The 21,233-nt window shown below is 41.0% G+C and overlaps 1 protein-coding gene across 3 annotated transcripts in view; it reads left to right on the top strand.

The window, feature by feature from the left end:
* The window catches only part of brip1 (BRCA1 interacting DNA helicase 1), a 106,240-nt gene that overhangs the window by 70,265 nt on the left and 14,742 nt on the right, over window positions 1-21,233 (top strand). The window contains exon 19 of one of the 3 annotated variants that reach the window (XM_089013312.1): window positions 8,675-9,078. The exons of the other annotated variants lie outside the window; for them this stretch is intronic. The gene's annotated coding sequence lies outside the window, so the exon portion shown is untranslated. Of the gene's footprint in view, window positions 1-8,674; window positions 9,079-21,233 lie in introns of those variants that run through there. 3 annotated transcript variants of the gene reach the window in all.

The following is a 21,233-nucleotide window of genomic DNA, read 5'->3' as shown; positions in this document are numbered from 1 at the left end:
GTTTAATAAGTATCCTAATCTTGATATGGACATTACTTGTTTAGTCTTATCTTCATGTGCCCACAGCATTAGCTGGTTAATGCTCTCAGTTATTGATCGTCGTATTTTCTCAGCTGAGTGTCTTTTTGGTTTACTGTGATTGGTGTTTATGAAAGCACTACTAAATTGCGAACCGTTATCCAACCCCAATTAAATATTAAAAGATAAAGTTCGTTAGCATCACCCTTTTTACATTCGCTTGATTGTGACAAATTCATGTCCTATTACACTACTAATAGTTAATGTGTATAACTTGAAATGGAATAATTACAAGGAAACGTGATCAAATAAGGAAATAATGAAATTACCAAGTTTTTAGTTTTTATGCCATTGTGTAAAATGATCAGGGAAAAATTATTTGTTAAGTTAATGAATTACTATTTTCTCATTTATTTTATTGAATTCTGGCATCACATTGGCAAGTGAGAGAGCGAACCACATATCCTGAATGTTGTTTTATGAAAATAGCTTCTGTTACTCCCCTTTAAAAGCATCTATATTCTTTCGCTAAGATTTTAACGGCATTGTCGTCAAATGAGTGGTTGCTAGCTTTTAGGTGCAACCAGATAAATCACCTCTGCATATTAGGTACACAGCGGTCAACAAACTAGTAGTTAACTTGTTTTCAAATTGGGGCCCCCGACAGTCCAGTGGTTCGCGTACCAGGTTATATTGCAGCCCTGTATGGTTTGTATTCTGGGTACTCTGGTTTACTCACACATTCCAAACGCATGAATTCCAGGCAAATTGAACACTCAAAATTGTTCCTTAGTCTGAGTGTGAGCATGTACTGTATGGTCGTTCATCTGTGTGCCCGAAAGGGTTTCACTTTCAATGAATGGAAAACGTTTTCCAAATGTAATATGAATATATACAAGTTTTGCAAATATAAGGCACACAACATTATAAGGCGCTACAGTAGAGGAGTTCCACACTACTTCTAGGGAGGGATGGGGGATGGGTGTAAATCTTACTTCCCATATAAGGTGCACCAGCGTATAAGGCGCAGGGTCATCTTTTGATGCAAATCAAGGCTTTAGGGCAGGTATGGGCAAACTACGGCCCACAGGCCACATACGGCCCGTTAGGCTTTTTAATCCGGCCCGCCGAACATGTCCAAATTATAGTGAAAACAGTGTCTGAAACTCATGAAAAAACGTTAGCGGACACCAGGGCAGACAACTCTGATAAGTTGCCTGCGCCATTCATCAACTTGAAACGCAGTAAGATGACTATTCGCAAAAAAAAAAAAATGTTGCAAAGTATGAAGGATTTTTTTTTAATTAAGGATGTACCTACCACAAATGCTCCCTTGCTTAATTTATGTTAAATATCCTTTGCTGAACATGAGTCGTCACCTTACCGTGGTGGAGGGGTTTGTGTGTCCCAATGATCCTAGGAGCTAGGTTGTCTGGGGCTTTATGCCCCTGGTAGGGTCACCCATGGGAAACAGGTCCTGGGTGAGGGACCAGACAAAGTACGACTCAGAACACCCGGTATGAAGAGAAAGACAAATGGATCTGGTTTTCCCTTGCCTGGACGCGGGTCACCGGGGCCCCTCTCTGGAGCAGGCCTGGAGATGGGGCTCGTTGCCGAGCGCCTGGTGACACCCATGAGGCCCGGTCGTGCTCAGCCCGAAGAGGAAACGTGGGTCCCCCTTCTCAAGGGCTCACCATCCATGGGACGGGCCAGAGGGGTCGGGTGCATTGTGAGCTGGGCAGCAGCCAAAGGCGGGGACCCTGGCGGTCCGACCCTCGACTGCAGAAGCTAGCCCTCAAACATAAGCGTATCCATATGTGCACGTGGCACCAGGACACCGTTGGTCGCAGTTCGCTGATTGACTTTATAGTTGTATCATCGAATTTGCAGCCTCATGTTTTGGACACTCGAGTGAAGAGAGGAGCGCAGCTGTCAACTGATCACCACCTGGTGGTTAGTAGGCTCCGGTGGTGGGGGAAGATGCCAGTCCGACCTGGAAGACCCAAACGTGTTGTGAGGGTTTTTTGGGAACGTCTGGCTGAATCCCCTGTCAGAAGGAGTTTCAACTCCCACCTCCGGCAGAACTATACACATGTCCCGGGGGAGGTGAGGGACATTGAGTCCGAATGGACCATGTTCCGTACCTCCCTTGCTGAGGCGGCAAATCAGAGTTGTGGCTGTAAGGTGGTTGGTGCCTGTCATGGCGGCAACCCCCGTACTCGCTGGTGGACACCAGTAGTAAGGGATGCCGTAAAGCTAAAGAAGGAGTCCTATCGGGCCTATATAGCCTGTGGGACTCCTGAGACAGCTGACAGGTATCGATTAGCCAAACGGAATGCAGCCTCGGTGGTCGCCGAGGCAAAAACACGGGCATGGAAGAGTTCGGTGAGGCCGACTTCCGGACCGCTTCGAGGAAATTCTTGTCCGCCATCCGGCGTCTCAGGAGGGGAAAGCAGTGCACCACTAACACTGTGTACAGTGAGAATGGGGTGCTGCTCACCTCGACTCGAGACGTCGTGAACCGGTGGGCAGAGTACTTCGAAGACCTCTTCAACTCCATCAACACGCCTTCCTCGGAGGAAGCAGTGTCTGGGGACTCCGAGGTGGGCTCTCCGATCCTTGTGACTGAAGTCACCGAGGTGGTTAAAAAGCTCCTCAGTGGCAAGGCCCCGGGGGTGGATGAGATCTGACCGGAGTTCCTGAAGGCTCTGGATGTTGTGGGGGTGTCCTGGCTGACCGCCTCTGCAACATTGTGTGGTCATCGGGGAGAGTGCCTCTAGATTGGCAGACTGGGGTGGTGGTCCCCCATTTTAAAAAGGGGGACCAACTACAGAGGGATCACACTCCTCAGCTTCCCTGGAAAGGTCTATTCAGGGGTCCTAGAGGGGCGGGTCCGTCGGAAAGTCGAGCCTCAGATTGAGGAGGGACAGTGTGTTTTTCGTCCCGGCCGCGGAACAGTGGACCAGCTCTACACCCTTAGCGGGGTCCTCAAGGGTGCATGGGAATTCGCCCAACCAGTCTACATGTGCTTTGTGGATTTGGAGAAAGCGTTTGACCGTGTCCCTCGTGGTGTTCTGCGGGGGGTGCTTCGGGAATATGGGGTACAGGAGCGCCTGATACAGGCTGTTCGTTCCCTATACGACCGATGTCAAAGTCTGGTTTGCATTGCCGGCAACAAGTCAGAATCGTTTCCAGTGAGGGTTGGGCTCCGCCAAGGCTGCCCTTTGTCACCGATTCTGTTCATAACCTTTATGGACAGAATTCCTAGGCGCAGCCGAAGCGTTGAAGGTTTCCGTTTTGGTGGCCTCAGTATAACATCTCTGCTTTTTCCAGATGATGTGGTACTGTTGGGGCCTTCAAGTGGAGCTCTCCAACTCTCGCTTGAGCGTTTCGCAGCCGAATGTGAAGCGGTTGGGATGAGAATCAGCACCTCCAAATCTGAGACAATGGTTCTCAGTCGGAAAAGGGTGGAGTGCCCTCTACGGGTCGGGGAGGAGATTTTGCCTCAAGTGGAGGAGTTTAAGTATCTGGGTGTCTTGTTCACGAATTAGGGTGTAAGGGAGCGAGAGGTCGACAGGCCGATCGGTGCGGCGTCTGCTGTGATGCGGACTTTGTACCGATCTGTCGTGGTGAAGAAGGAGCTGAGCAACAAAGCAAAGCTATCAATCTACCGGTCGATCTACGTCCCAATTCTCATCTATGGTCATGATCTATGGGAACGAGATCCCGGATGCAAGCGGCCGAAATGAGCTTTCTCCGTCGGGTGTCTGGGCTCTCCCTTAGAGATATGGTGAGAAGCTCGGTCATCTGGGAGGGGCTCAAAGTCGAGCCGCTTCTCCTCCACATCGAGAGGACCCAGATGATGTGGCTCGGGCATCTGATTAGGATGCACCCGGGATGCCTCCCTCGTGAAGTGTTCCGAGCATGCCCCACTGGCAGGAGACCCCGGGGACGACCCAGAACACGCTGGAGAGACTATGTCTCCCAGCTGACATGGGAACGCCTCGGGATCCGCCAGGACGAGCTAGAAGAAGTGGCTGGGGAGAGGGAAGTCTGGGCTTTCCTACTGAAGCTGCTGCCCCCGCAACCTGATCCCGGATAAGCGGCAGAAGATGGATGGATGGATATCCCTTGCTGAAGATTTTGCTCCATTGCGTTGTCTGCTACAAGCCACGTGAACTCCTCTTTGCACAATGCTTTTGATAATACATTTAATTTCGAAGCGCCTTTCAAAACTCTCAAGTACACTTTACGGTCACGGTGTAATGTAAGTTTACGTTTTGTAGCGTCCCAAATTTTGTTAGCTTCTTTTGAATATTTCTTCTGGGGCTGAGGTTCTGTGCATATATTTTGGAAAATGATATGAAAATGAACGACCTTATAACGCTTGGGAAAGTCCGAAGCAGACTTCTGATTGGCTGCCGTGCCGAGTATGCAAATTGCAGGTAGCCTATGTCTGTGTGCTTGGTAACGATACACGTGTACTATTTGCGCGAGAAGGCGAGGGCATCCGTGGCGAGTTTGTAGAGTGCGCAGTCAGGACAATCCATCCATGATTTTGCCAAGTTTAATACAAGTCGATATTATTGAGCTTGAGAATTTCGTTGTGTAATATGCGTCTGTGTAAGCTCTCAGTCGTACAGGAGTGGTCCATCGATGAGAAGGTTTCTTCAGCCGTCATCTGTACAAAAGTGAAGGTTTTCGGACGTTTCGCCTCCTATCCAAGAGGCTTCGTCAGCAAACTTCGCTGACGGAGCCTCTTGGATAGGAGGCGAAACGTCCGAAAACCTTCACATTTGTACAGATGACGGCTGAAGAAACCTTCTCATCGTTGTGTAATATGTTGTGAATGTTGAAAGTGATTCCATTTTTCAATAAATGTTGATTTCTTTAACTTTGCACCTTCTATTGAAACGTATAAAAAAACAGACGTAATCTTGATAAATCACAGTGCGTGCGTTATTTTAATCTATTTACGTTTCCTCCTCCCAGTATGTGCGAAATATAATCTCTTGCATATGCCTTGAGACAAATTTATTAACTGATAAGGGCTATTTTTCACACTTGAAAGACAGTTAATACATTAGGTTGTAGTGTTGTTACTGTGCTATGTATGAGGTTTGCACACACTACATTTAATGCTTTTGCCCAAACACTCCCTCTAAATGCTCCTGGCCCGACCCTCTGTCAAATTTTAGTACCCATTGTGGCCCGTGACTAAAAAGTTTGCCCACCCCTGCGCCTTATACAGTATATCGAAAAATATGGTAAGTTGTTTCCAAAAAAAGAAAAAGAGAATTGGACTGAGGATTGAATACTCGTCTTTGCAAACAGCAGTGATGTCATTAAGATGCACTTGCATCTTGCAGGCAATGTTTGCCAACATTGGAACTCATTTAACTCCACGTTTTAACAGCACTGGAAAAGAGAATTAGTATGTGTTAAAAATGTAATGTTTGTGTCATGTTTGTCCTCCTACATAAACCATATTAAAATAAAGAAATATATTTCTCTCCCCGCTATTTTACCATTTTCAAATATTTTTGAAAAGCACGATGTAGCCACTCTGTGGCGGTAAAGAGTCGCAGTGGGCAAGTGAGCTGCCTTTTACCGACCCCTCATGAGCATAATGTTTTGACGGTCAATTGGGCTTCAAATCGACATTCCTGAATCCAGGTGAGAAATTCCATGGTGAAAATTTCGGTAGTGAAAGATTACATTGTGCATAAATTCCAGAAACTTGGTTTCAGATAACCGTAAAGGGTGGGCAAACTTTTTGCTCGGGGGCCACATTAATTTCTAAAATTTAACAGGTGGGCCGGGTCGGCACTAGATATGGGACATAAAAAAAGTGCATATGTTGACAGTCCATATCAAATATGAACAGAAAAAAAACCTTTGTGTTAACATACTTTTTTTGTTAAAAAACAACCCCCAACCTCCAACAACAACCAACAAAAACCAACAACCAACAGCAACAACAATCAACAACAACCAACAACAAACAACAACAACCAACAACAACCAACAAACAACTAGCAAACAAACAACAACAATAACAACAACAGCAGCAATGACAACAACAACAATAACAATACATTTTATTTCAAGCACCTTTCAAAGCTCTCAAGGGCACTTTACAGTCACAGACAAGCATAGATACAATAATAAATAAAATACAATTACAGTAAAGTCTCGTTATATCGATATCGGATATATCGATAGTCCCGGTTATATCGATACTATTTCTATGCACGCACGGAGAAAATTTCATGTAAACAGGGTCGGATATATCGATAGTCCCGGTTATATCGATATTTTTTTGGACTCCCTTGAATATCGATATAACGAGACTTTACTGTATAAATAGAATACAATAAATAAAATACAATAAATTAAATAGAAACAAAGGATAGATCTAAACAGAAAATGCAATTTTAAAAAGGTGGGTTTTGAGATGGGATCACATAACCATCTCGATAAAATGTTTTACAATTCTTACATTTCCACATTTGCAATGTCCTGTTCATATGAGAAAGAAAAAAAAAGAAATAAAAATAAGAAATGAATAATAATAACAATAATGAACAAATGTAAAGCACTTTGAGTGCATGGATTGGGGTGATTAGGGTAACTTCACTATCTTTATAAGCACTTCGGTTGCCGTAATTTTTTTCCAGGTATCCCATAGTCTCAAATTTCTCCTGCTCTCATCGGACAATGAATGTAAGCTTTTAATGATTTTTTTTTTCACCTTAATCCAGTCTGTGACTGTTGGGTGTTCTTCTGTTCGCCATCTCCTCATGATTGCTTTCTTGCTTGCTAACAGCACGATGTCGTAATGTGTATTTCTGGGCAGGATTAATGTTTAAGTCGGGTTCTGGTCGCAGCTTCAAAGGTTGGAGGAACCACTTTTCCCACATTGTCATTCTTGTCTCTTTCCAATACAGTGATACCTTGGCTTACGAACTTAATTGGTTCCCAGAGAGAGTGTGTAAGGCGAAAAGTGCGTATCCCAAAAATTAATTTCCCATATGAAACCATTAAAACGCGAATAATCCGTTCCCAGGTCTGCATATGTCATAATTTTCTACTTTCTAATTTTCTAAGACTTCAAACTACACAAAATATACCTTATTTTACGTATAATAAATGTGCTATGGTATTATAATTAAGTAAATAAACTGTACTGGATAATAAAGTCGTTTTGATGGAATGGAATGGCCGGTTTCATCAGCATTAAACACTTGATGGGGAATGTAGCCTTCTTCTTTCACCATCTTGAGGAATGATCCCTTGTAGGTGCTTTCTCTGTGATACTTGTACCTTGTTCCTCATCAATTGTGTTCTGTTTAGCTGGGTTGATAGGGTTTTGCATCAAGTGTACAGATGACTTGTGCGGGTTATTTGTGGAGTGTGATTGATGGGAATTTTAACCTTGCAGTCTAAACTGCCTTTGAACTATCAAAGTTGAAACAAGTCCAAATTTCACTGTTTTCTCTCAATTTCTCACTCTCTCTCTGTCGTCTGCCTGTCTATTTAATGTTTAAACCAACTCCCCTCAGATGCTGTGTTCTTGACCAATCACGTGGCTTTAACCGAAGACGGGTCGGGGAATAGAGGACAAAAAAAAGTCGGCTGCCATTTTCTTTTTTGGAGAACGGCCTCACTCTCTGTCTGTCTGTAACCTCCACCCCCTCACTGCTGTATTCTTGACCAATTACCTCACTTTAACCGAAGACTGGGGACAGGGAATAGAGGACAAAAATGAGTCGCTGCCATTTTCTTTTTAGCAGAACGGGCTCGTTCGCGAATGACACATCACTCATTGTGGCGCTCCGTGTGTATCCCGAAAAATAGTTAGCACGCCAAGGTAACATTTTCATAAATGTAACGTTCATAAACCGAAGGTATCACTGTATTTGGATATGACCGGGCATTCCAAAAACACATGAAAATGTGACGCTTTGTGGTTGCCACAGGATCTCCAGAGCAAGCTGTACTCATTCCTTATCAATGCTCTTGGGCCAGACCTTTAAAAAAATGGAACTACATTCTTCCACCTAAATAAATTCTCTCCAAGAGAGAGCTGACGTACATTTCCATTGATGTTCTTTTGTTCTCTCCAATGCTTCCAGTGGAATTGTAATGCCTCCTTCCTCAGACCACTTATTCTTTATATGTTGTTACTCCAGCTTCCAATCCCTGCAGCTCTTTGTATATTTTTGATATAGTTCATCTTCCACTTTCTTACCCTTAGGATAGTAGGAATATCTTAATTATGCCAAAACCACTTTTTTGGACCCATCCTTTATTTAGGTTTCTCTTTAAATAGTGTCTAAGTTCACTGTAAAACCCAACAAGTTGAAAGTACTAAAATTTTTTATGGCAACTGATTACGTCAAAATTTTTGAGTACAGTTTACTCACAAGTTTTGAGTAACCTGTACAGGTTACTCAAAACAGGTTACAGGTTACTCAAAACTTTTGAGTAAACTGTACTCAAAAATTTTGACGTAATCAGTTGCCATAAAAAATTTGAGTACTTTCAACTTGTTGGGTTTTACAGTGTTGTAGGTATTTATATAAGTCTAAATGACTCTCTGTGTCTTTGTGTTGTCATATTATTTGTTATTTTTGTTTTTTCTTTCCCCAAGGTGGCGGCGCGCGAACACGCAGCGGCCCCTCTTTCTCCCGGCGAATTGGCGTTTTCGTGTTTATTATGTTTTTTAAAGTCATTATAAGTGCCTTGCACGCTGGCTCCGAAAGGACAGTAATTTCTTCTGTGCTGTATGTCATGCATATTAGCATATTTGACAAGAAAGCTGACTTTGACTTTTGAAGTCATGAAGACTCATTCCAACGTTTTGTTGTATCCCTCTAACCTCAAGGAGGTCTCTGTAGATCTTTAACCCTCTTCCAACCCATTTTTCAAAACCTGCATCCATTCTGTTTGGTAAGAAATCTGAGTCAAATCCGATCCATTTTAGGAGCAAATATGGGCTATTGTCTCTGTCTTGTTTTAATATTCTATATGCCACACCTTGATTGAGGTCTTTCTCCAAGGATGAACACTTAAGATAATCGGTCAAATCGGGGTCTCCGATAAATTCTTGTAGTGGAATTTCACAAGATATCTGGTTTTCTTAATTTTAAATCGGAAATTTTGCTTATTTAGGTTGCCAACTATTGAGTGTTCCCTTCAAGGAACATTTTGGCCCAATGAAACAGCCAGCTCCAACCCTTTCCTCCGGGAATCAACTTCTTCGCCTCCTTCAAAAGAGCCCCTCATTCAATTGGAAACCCCATCCATGCTATTTTCACCCCGTACATCCATCCAACGCATGCAAACCCGCTCAAAACCACTCGACCTGTTCATCCCAGGGGAACTCCCCTCAACCGAATTACAATCCCGGGACAAATTTTATCACAACGCTTGACTCTAAAATTTCCACAAAACCATGGACTTACCAACCGAAAATTTAGGATAACCGCCGAAGGAAAAGGCCCCCGGGAAAGAGAAGCTGGCGAAGAAAGGGATTTGTTCGGGAGAATTTTTAAGGGGGAAACTAAGAAGAATTGGGGGAAAGGTGTAGACAGAAGGGAGTGGTTTAAAAGAGAATTGAAAGGGGTTTAAGAAATCAGGGATGAAAATAGATCAGCAAGGGTGGGGTTTTTGGGGTTAGATCTGTTGAATGGGAAGGTTAAGGGGTTAATGAGGTGTGTCCAAAGGGATAGGGGGGTCGTGTGGGGATGAGCTGGGGGAAGGATTCCGGCCGCCCTGCCTTTGGTGCCGGCCCCTGGTAGGTTGGGCATCCCCAAGGTACCCTAGGGCCGGGCCCAGAGGGCCCAAAGGCGGGAGGGGGGCTGGCGCCGGAGCGAGGAGCGGGCCAGAGAGGGCCCGGGCCCCAAGGCTGGACCCCCCGCTGGACGAATGGAGGGAAATTTGGCAAAAGGGAACCCCTGAATTCAGCCCCCCGGGGGTATGAAAGGGGTATAGATAAAGAAAAGTTCCATAACGGCATTATTCTTGGATATTCCTTAAGATTATATATGAATATGGTTAATATCGTAACTGATTTGTAATACTGTTGGTTATTCGGGGTAATTGAAATGTTGAATGAAAAGGGGATCATCGAATCGGAACGGAGGAATTAGGGTGCGGAATGTGGATAAGAGGTAAGGGAGATACAGAGATAACGGAATCTGTATTGAAATTAACGAAGTTTGATTAATGTAAATCGGTATTATGGTAACCGGTATTCAGGGTTAATGACACATGAAATATGTGGTTTGAATACAGAATGATTAATGTAGAATTATGATGACGAATTAGATAACGTTTATTAGAACTTTAATGAGGAAGATTCATTGCATAAACTGATTCAGATTATGTGTAGACTATCAAGCAACTGTAAATAACTATTATACTAATGAACATTGATATTAACTTATCATTAACATTCTATTTTCTTTCCCCAAGGTGGCGGCGCGCGAACACGCAGCGGCCCCTCTTTCTCCCGGCGAATTGGCGTTTTCGTGTTTATTATGTTTTTTAAAGTCATTATAAGCGCCTTGCACGCTGGCTCCGAAAGGACAGTAATTTCTTCTGTGCTGTATGTCATGCATATTAGCATATTTGACAAGAAAGCTGACTTTGACTTTTGAAGTCATGAAGACTCATTCCAACGTTTTGTTGTATCCCTCTAACCTCAAGGAGGTCTCTGTAGATCTTTAACCCTCTTCCAACCCATTTTTCAAAACCTGCATCCATTCTGTTTGGTAAGAAATCTGAGTCAAATCCGATCCATTTTAGGAGCAAATATGGGCTATTGTCTCTGTCTTGTTTTAATATTCTATATGCCACACCTTGATTGAGGTCTTTCTCCAAGGATGAACACTTAAGATAATCGGTCAAATCGGGGTCTCCGATAAATTCTTGTAGTGGAATTTCACAAGATATCTGGTTTTCGATGTCTTTCCACTTCGCCCTATAAGATGGGTTAGAGATATTGACCAAAATACTTACATGGGTTGCCTTGTAATACTTTATCAGCTTCGGTAGGGAGAGGTCCCTTGCTTTTCGCCAGATGTAGAGACTTTTATCTAATTCTTGGCCTCTGTCCCTGCCAAATAAATTGTGATAAAAACCCCACATGGCCATGAGGAGAACATCAAAACTCCACATTGAAAGGTCGGAACCGGAATCTAATACATGATCTATACACTGTGAGTTTGACGGACCAACCAGTGGACCACTGGCCCGCTGATGGAGCTGATGTATATAATAATAATAATAATAATAATAATAATAATAATAATAATAATAATAATAATAATAATACATTACATTTTAAGCGCCTTTCAAAGCTCTCAAGGACACTTTACAGTCACAGACAAGCATAGGTACTATAATAAATAAAATACAATCACAAATGGAATGCAATAAATGAAATACAATTATACATAGAAACGAGAGAGAACTACACAGAAAATGCAATTTTAAATAGGTGGGTTTTGAGATAGGACTTGAAGGTGGGAAGAGAATCGATGTTACGAATGTTGGGAGTAAGTGAGTTCCAAGGTTTAGGGGCAGAGCAGTTGAAGGCTCTGTCACCCATCGTGCTAAGACGGGCAGGGAGGGCACACAGGGGCGGAGGGAGGAAGAGGATCTGAGGCAACGAGAGGGAATAGAAATGTGAAGAAGGTCAGATAGGTATATAGGTAGGTATATGAAACTATGGTGTACCATCAAGTGGTACACCGTAGATTAATAATACAATACAATTTTGCTTTTATTATGCTGTAACAAAGTAATTTACACCTGAATTAAAATAATCATACAGTTCCAAACTGCCAAAAAAACACACACAAATTCATGACACAACTCTAAATACAGTGGACGCCAAAAACCAATATCACAGTCTCAGTCTCAAAAGCCAAAGAATAAATATATGTCTTCAAAGGGTTTGGATGTGTGGTTAGGGGATGGGTAACTTTTAATTGAATTTATTCCAGAGGGAAGGACAGGGAAGAGTTGAGTGGGACTACTATCAGCATGCAATTCAAACTTTTGTTGGAGGGTCTCACCGACAAAAAATACAATCAGGAGACGTTTATGAGACGTATTGAGCTGTCGATGTTGCCATGACAAAATTAGACATTATCAATTAAATTTGGGGACCTGCACTCAATCAATCAGCTGTGACTTGCTCTTTTTATTTTTTTAATAAACTCCGCAGACATCACGGGATGTGCATTAAAACCTTACATTTTGTTTTCAACTGTGACAAGTGTAAATACTGACTTGACTTCCAACTTAAACGCTTTCAGGGACACTGGTTACTACAGTGGACATTTTATCAGAGTATCAGGTTAGACGTGATCATTAATGTTGCATAAAATAACCCTTTTACAAATCTGTCAGTCTTTCCTCAATTGACATGTGTGCAGTCAATATCACGCCTTATAATAATAATAATGAATTTTATTTCTAAGCGCCTTTCTATACTCTCAAGGTCACTTTACAGTCACAGGATACATTTTTCCGTGGGTGAGTAGCGGCAGCCAAATGCGCCAAGCTTCACTCAACCTGGAATTACTAAATTCGATAAAAAGTTAGCTAGCTTGCTAATGAATAACTAATAGCTAGCTAGCTAGATAGATAGATAATATATAGCATTTAGATAGCAAATAGATAGCTCGTTAGGTAGCCAGCTAGATAGCCAGTTAGCAAATAGATATCAAATAGATATGTAGCAAGGTAGCCAGCTAGATAGCCAGATAGATCGCAGGATTAGCTAGCCATTAATTAACTAATAGATAGCCGCCTAGAGAGCTAGCCAGCTAGCTAATAGATAGCAAATACATAGCCAACTAGATAGCCTGGAATAACTCAAATAGATAGAAAGTTAGCTTGCTAATGGATAAGAAATAGCTCGCGAGCTAGAAGACTTACATCATGTTCAGCCTGTAAATACCAGTTCCACTTTTGTACGTGTATCATGTGAAGCTATTTATTTTGGGGCTTTGGAAAGTAATATTGTCTTTAGAATGAACCATAAATTAGTTTTATAATACAATGCATGTTGAGGAGTTGTGTACAATGTTGTACAGTAAGTTGTGTACCTTTTTTACTGCGACATCAGGATAATTTGAATAACACTTTGCTCAAATGGCTTCATCATGCAGTTGCAACACAAGTGAAAAAAATGATGCGATTTCCCACATATCATTTTTTATAACGTTTCTCTTATTCTCTGGTTCAATTGTCTTTTTTAGAGGGGTGGAGGAGGGGAGCTGCTAATAGCATCCCTAATGTGATGATCATGTATTTTTTTTTAAGTCACAGCGCAGTCTATATAATTGACTGTGCACATCCGTGTATTCTGAAAATTAGGCACACCAGTAATCCTTTTTCTGTGACATGAAGGTATTGCAGGCATTTTTTTTACCCTTTGTCCACCTCCCATTTGAGTGCTTAAGCCTTATTGCCCTTGACATACTACTTCACAGAGCAGCAACTCACTCTCCTGTTGTTTTGCTCTTTTTTGAACATAGTGGGATATTATTTCCCCTTTTTGCTTGGCATTATAATGACGGCTCCTGCCAGCTGTTTACAACTTGGTGTCAATCAAGGGGAAAAACAAAATTAAGTGAATCACAAAATTGGATTATTAGTAAACAGTGATCGGTCTCTAGCTCTTGTCACCTCTATGCCTCTTGGCCAGGGCGTGATTGCAAATGAAAAATGGTTATCAACTGATCAACTTGTTATAAAAAAAAGGTTATAAAAAAGGTGGCCTCGGCGTCGGTGGACACCCCCACACTCGAGCACGTGGGATCCGTGCCCCTGGTTCGGGCCGCACGTCGACGCGGGGTGCGGCCGGGGAGAGGGCAACCGGTAGAACTTTTTTGCTTCGCCGTCCGCCTGAGTCCGAGCGTGTGTGTTGGGTGACTTCTCCGTTAGCAAGGAGAGCGATTTTTGGACAGCTCGCATGCGTGGGAAGCCGTGCGTATTTGGGTCAGCAGAAAGCGTATGCGCCGACACAGCAATCAAGATCTATAATACGAAATATAAGATGATAAAAATGACACTAAAAATTATAAGATTTATAAATGAACTGTCAACATTTTGGTATATAATACCATTCAATAGAAAACGTTGCTTAAAAGCAACATATTGACATCGTATCCTATCCTGTCATATAGGAGATGCCAGCGTGTCATCATTTGTTATGATCACGTGAATGCTTTTCGCTTTACGACCGTTTGACTTACGACCGTTTTGTAGGAACGGAACCCAGTCGTAACTCGGATATATATATATATATATATATATATATATATATATATATATATACAGTAAAGTCTCGTTATATCGATATTCTCGGGAAATATAAGAAAATATATCGATATAACCCGGACTATTGATATGTACGCATGTAATTTTCTCCTTGCGTTCATAGAAATAGTATCGTAATAAGCGGTACTATCGATATAACCGATATCGATATAACGAGACTTTACTGTATATATATATATATATATATATATATATATATATATATATATATATATATATATATATATATATATATATATATACAATGCCATTGTGATTGAGAGGGTCACATCTTCACACATGATACACTCAAATGCATAAATGCTTTGTGTGAATGATTTATAGACTTGTATAATAATTAGCTAGTCTGTGATTTAACTTTTATCTCGTATCCTATCCTGTCATATAGGAGATGCCAGCGTGTCGTCATTTGTTATGATCACGTGAATGCTTTTCGATTTACGACCGTTTGACTTACGACCGTTTTGTAGGAACGGAACCCAGTCGTAACTCGGATATATATATATATATATATATATATATATATATATATATATATATATATATATATATATATATATATATATATATATATATACAGTAAAGTCTCGTTATATCGATATTCTCGGGAAATATAAGAAAATATATATATAACCCGGACTATTGATATGTACGCATGTAATTTTCTCCTTGCGTTCATAGAAATAGTATCGTAATAAGTACTATCGATATAACCGATATCGATATAACGAGACTTTACTGTATATATATATATATATATATATATATACAGTAAAGTCTCGTTATATCGATATTCTCGGGAAATATAAGAAAATATATCGATATAACCCGGACTATTGATATGTACGCATGTAATTTTCTCCTTGCGTTCATAGAAATAGTATCGTAATAAGCGGTACTATCGATATAACCGATATCGATATAACGAGACTTTACTGTATATATATATATATATATATATATATATATATATATATATATATATATATACAGTAAAGTCTCGTTATATCGATATTCTAGGGAGTCCGAAAAATATCGATATAACCGGGACTATCTATATATATATATATATATATATATATATATATATATATATATATATATATATATATATATATATATATATATATACAGAGACGTTATTCTGGGCATCCCGGACATTGAAGAGGACGGTGAAGAAGCTCTCGCCAAAGATAAGGCTACAAATGGAAAGTAATATGCAGAGTTGGTGCAATGTCTGGACAATAGGAGCTTATCGCTGGTAATGAGGGATGCAAAACGTGACGGAAGAAGAGCACTGGAAATTCTCCGTGAGCATTATGCTGGAAAGGACAAAGTTTATATTGTGAACTTTCCTCACTCCGAACAGGCACCGATGAGACAGTTACGGATTATGTTATCCGAGCAGAGACTGTATTCACCTCATTAAGGAGAGCAGATGAGCATATAAGCGATGGACTTCAGATAGCCATGGTGCTAAAAGGGCTTCCTGACTCTTACAAACCGTTCGTTGTGCACATCACCCAAACTCATGAAAGTATGACTTTTGGTGAGTTCAAAACTAAGCTACAATGCTTTGAGAGCACTGAAAAATATGTAAAAGTAGACCAGAGTGCCGACACAGATACCATGATGAAAACCAGCGGGACTACAAGATCGCATGGGAGAGTGAGAGGAAAGAAAATGAACCTGGCTGATGTCGAGTGTTACACCTGCGGTAAAAGAGGGCACATGGCCAGGACATGTCCTCATGCTTCCCAGGCGAGAAGAGAAGAAAGAAAGTGGGACTCGCCATATCAAGGCCGACATTGTCGAGGACGAGGCCGTGACGACATGAAGAGAGCTGCTGACGAGATTGAGTCAGAGCACACAGTTTTTTTTCAATTTAAGTGACCTCCAAGGACATGGTAGGTCAACACTAACTCCATCCTGAGGAAGGCCCAACAGAGGATATACTTCCTGAGGCTGCTAAAGAAGCATGGCCTGTCACAGGAGGTGCTACAACATTTCTACACGGCTGTCATTGAATTGTGTTTTTCCAGCACTTTTTGTTTCAGGGCCACCACAAAAATGAACAAAATCTGACTTCAACGGACAGTTAGGACGGCAGAAAAAAAATCATGTGCAGCGCCCTACCCCCTTTCAAGGACTTGCACACTGCAAGAATCAAAACAAGGGTGCGGGAAATCCTACGGGACCCTACTCACCCTGCCCACCAACTTTTCCAGCTACTCCCCTCTGGCAGGCGCTACCAATCCATGCGCACCCAATCCAGCAGACATTTAAACAGCTTATATAGCTTACGAACGCCTTGGATAACGAACTTTTTGGCTTACAAACATTAAATTCACGAGAACTTAATCTTGGCATACAAACTATTTTTCGAGATACACACGGAGCGCCACAATGAGTGATGTGTCGTTCGCGAACGAGCCCGTTCTAACAAGGAAATGGCAGCAAACTTTTTTGTCCTCTATTCCCCACTCCCAGGTTCAGTTAAACCTGCACATGATTGATCAAGAATGCAGCAGTGAGGGGGGGTTGACAGAAACACAGAGCTGCAATTGAAAATAGATAGGCAGACGACAGAGAGAGGGTGACAAAATGGATAGAAAACAGTGAAGATTGGACTTGTTTCAAATTTATTGATAGTTCAAAGCAGAGTGTAGACTGCAAGGTTAAATTATCCCATCAATCAGGCTCCACAAATAACCCGCACAAGCCATCTGTACACTTAATGCAAAAATCTATCAACCCAGCTAAACAGAACACAATTGATCAGGAACTAGGTAAAATTATCGCAGAGAAAGCACGGCAACTTCACTCGGTTATCATCAAGAGGCAACCTGGAAGTTCGTCGTCCATTGATGATTTCATGGCTAGCCACGGATGGTTCGAGAACTTTAAGCGTCATACAGGGATTCATAGTGTCATTCGTCATTGCGAGACAACCAGTTCTGGGGATAAAGCTGCCAAAGCTTACAAGGAATCATTCCTCAAGATGGTGGAAGAAGAAGGCTATATATACATATATATATTGAATATAGAAGGCTATATATATATATATATATAAGGGGTGACACAACTTGAAGACAAGCGCACCCAGAGGAGGATCGTGCGGCACGAGCAAAGACACCTTTGTGCTGCTTCAGTACCGCCTCGCCAGCCCGGTCCTGGCCTCACATGTCCTGAATGTGGCAGGATTTGTGGCTCCAGAATCGGGCTTCATAGTCACCTACAGTGGCATCGCCGCCAGCGCCAATAACCACTGTCCAATACCCCACAAAGCAATGGAAGCGACGTCATCCTCGACTTCGATGGACTGCCAAGAGATATATATATATATATATATATATATATATATATATATATATATATATTATTATATATTTATATATATATATATACATATATATATATATATATATATATATATATTGTTAGCTCTTTGCAGTCAGAGCTAACAACCTTATATATATATATATATATATATATATATATATATATATACAGTAAAGTCTCGTTATATCGATATTCAAGGGAGTCCGAAAAAATATCGATATAACCGGGACTATCGATATATCCGACCCTGTTTGCATGTAATTTTCTCCGTGCGTGCATAGAAATCGTATCAATATAACCGGGACTATCGATATATCCGATATCGATATAACGAGACTTTACTGTATATATATATATATATATATATATATATATATATATATATATATATATATATATATATATATATATATATATATATATATATATATATATATATATATTGGAGAAATACCAAGGGCTCAGAGACGAGCTGGAGAGAGCCTGGAAGGTAAAGGTGACATTCGTGCCTGTGGTGGTCGGAGCACTCGGGGCAGTGACCCCAAACTGGACGAGTGGTTGCAACAGATCCCGGGAACAACATCGGATATCTCAGTCCAGAAAAGCGCAGTGCTGGGAACAGCATGGATACTGCGCAGAACCCTCAAGCTTCCTGGCCTCTGGTAGAGGACCCTAGCTAAAAAAATGGGGGACAGACACCACCCATGAGGGGTGAGATGAGGATTTTTTTTATTATATACAGTAAAGTCTCGTTATATCGATATCGGATATATCGATAGTCCCGGTTATATCGATACTATTTCTATGCACGCACGGAGAAAATTACATGCAAACAGGGTCGGATATATCGATAGTCCCGGTTATATCGATATTTTTTCCGACTCCCTTGAATATCGATATAACGAGACTTTACTGTATATATATATATATATATATAGTGAGTCCGATGCGCTTGGAAATATATTTGTTTTCAATGAATTTGACATCCCTGCTCAAAATTGTCTATGGGTGTGAAATGTGAGCGTGAATGCTTACTTACATCTATTTGTGCCTTGGGATTGGCTGAAAACACGTACAACTTACTCGCACCAATTCAGCCAGAATTGCTTGTTTAGACCATAAGAGACCAAGTAAGAAAAAGCCTCAATGTCATCCGCTGGTGCTCACTTTCAAACAAATAAATCAAGATAAACTTGGATATTTAATTTCAGCCAATTATATTAACAATAAGCAACTTCCAAGTTCTTCAGCTATCTCCCACATCAACCTGGCCATGCAAACACCTTTTTTGATGAACGAACTTTGTCGTATCGTCACAGCCTAAACCCTGAGTGGATTAGGTCCAAATCATCGGTTAAGACTCTTTGCAGTCAGAGCTAACAACCTTAATCTCCAAGTTTACCTTTCTTACATGTGCCTAGTCCTCTTACTGTATGTCAACTAAGCAGGACGGTAGGTTATGTGGCGGGGAAGATTGTTCGGTAATCCAACACCTGCCAGAAAGACACCGGGTGTTCAGATTACCTGAGATCACAATTTCAATGTAGGAGCAGTTCATTACACCCTACGTGATTGTCCTAATTACTTAAGTATTCAGACAGGCAAGGCAAGACTCCTTCCATGAAGTAATATCTTCTTCTTTTCCTTTCGGCTTTTCCCTGCAGGGGTCGCCACCGCGAATCAATGTCTAACCCGGTTTTGTGCATCCTCTTCTCTCTTCTCTTCATATCCTCTTTGACAACATCCATAAACCTCCTCTTTGGTCTTCGTCTCGGTCTCCTGCTTGGCAGTTCAAGCCTCAGCATCCTTCTTCCACGAAGGAATATGATTTTTAAAAGATAAAATGGTAAATTTATAGTGATGTTATTGGGTGTGCCAAGGATTCAGAGCGTGTGTCATTTGCAAGAAAGTCACATAACCAGTGACGGGCAGGTTAGTTAAAGATTCAGGCAATAGTTCTAATTTGCAAAAATAATTGCGTTAAGAACTCGGTTACTGTCTTGTCAAAGGGATTAATTATTGAGGAAGATATTGTGATTTTTTTAAATATGATATGCATTTGATTGTGTCGAGGTTAGATAGGATGAACAATGAGTATGTCAGAGGGACAACTCATATTAGAGGTTTTGGAGACAAAGTCAGAGAGGCCAGACTGAGATGGTTTGGACATGTCCAGACGAGGGGGAGTGAATATATCGAGAGAAGGATGCTGAGCCTTGAACTGCCAGGCAGGAGACCGAAAGGAAGACCAAAGAAGAGATTTATGGATCTTGAAACAGGAAGGTTGCTGGTGTGAGAGAAGAGGATGTACAAAACTAAAGGCCGGACGGACGGACGGATAGATAGATAGATAGATAGATAGATAGATAGATAGATAGATAGATAGATAGATAGATAGATAGATAGATAGATAGATAGATAGATAGATAGATAGATAGATAGATACGGATGGATAGTGTATTTTCAAGCTTTTCACATATGTAAGGACTATAAGGAGCACCTTCAATTGATGAAAAATGTTTTCCAAATATAATATATAAATATAGAAAAGTTTTCCAAATATAAAGCCCCAACATTAGAAGGCGCTACAGTAGAGGCTGGTCTGTGTAAGCTCTCAGTCGTACAGGAGTGGTCCATCGATGAGAAGGTTTCTTCAGCCGTCATCTGTAGAAATTTGAAGGTTTCGGACGTTTCGCCTCCTATCCAAGAGGCTTCGTCAGCGAACTAAAGTCTGACTGGTCGTATCGGCCCTATTTATATATCCTTAATGTCAACTGGTGTTATGATATGGCATAATCATGCTCTGGAGATGTGCACTTTATTTATCTGACAAACCAACTAACTACACAAATAAATACATACATAAATACATCTTCTTTTCCTTTTGGCTTTTCTATACGTAAATAAATACATAAATACATAAATACACAAATAAGTTATTTTCCTTTCCTCTTCCTTTCATAACTTTGCTGCTGTGAAATCTAAATTTCTCCACTGTGAGACTAATAAAGGCTTATCTTATCTTATCTCATCTCATCTCATCTCATCTCATCTTAACCAACTAACTAGCCAACCAAATAACCAGCCAACCAACTAATTACCTGACGAACTCACTAACCAACTAACTAGCTAACTAACTCATTTACTGACCAACTCACTAACAAACTAACTAGCTAAAACACTCTGTAAAATATTAACTCATAAAAGTTACAACCATTAGCTTGCTACAAAAATAAAAAACAAATAAAGTGCACATCTCCAGAGCATGATTATGCCATAACACCAGTTACCCAGTGTTAGGAAATGGCAGATATATTAGACAAATAGGGTTCGATGGATGACACTGATTCGCTGTGGCGAGCGCTGAAAGGAATAGCCGAAAGGAAAAGAACAACAAAAAAACATGATACAAAAAAAGATACATTTTACAACACAATATGGAAACATAAAATTCATTCAGTCAAGAACAAAGCAGCCAAGATGTGACTTAAATATATTTTCTGACTGAA

Source organism: Hippocampus bargibanti, linkage group LG14 (genome assembly GCF_051943395.1).
Source record: "Hippocampus bargibanti isolate YZ-2025 linkage group LG14, ASM5194339v1, whole genome shotgun sequence".
Classification (NCBI taxonomy): domain Eukaryota; kingdom Metazoa; phylum Chordata; class Actinopteri; order Syngnathiformes; family Syngnathidae; genus Hippocampus; species Hippocampus bargibanti.
The sequence above is the reverse complement of the archived record's forward strand: the minus strand, read 5'-3'. Positions and strand labels throughout refer to the sequence as shown.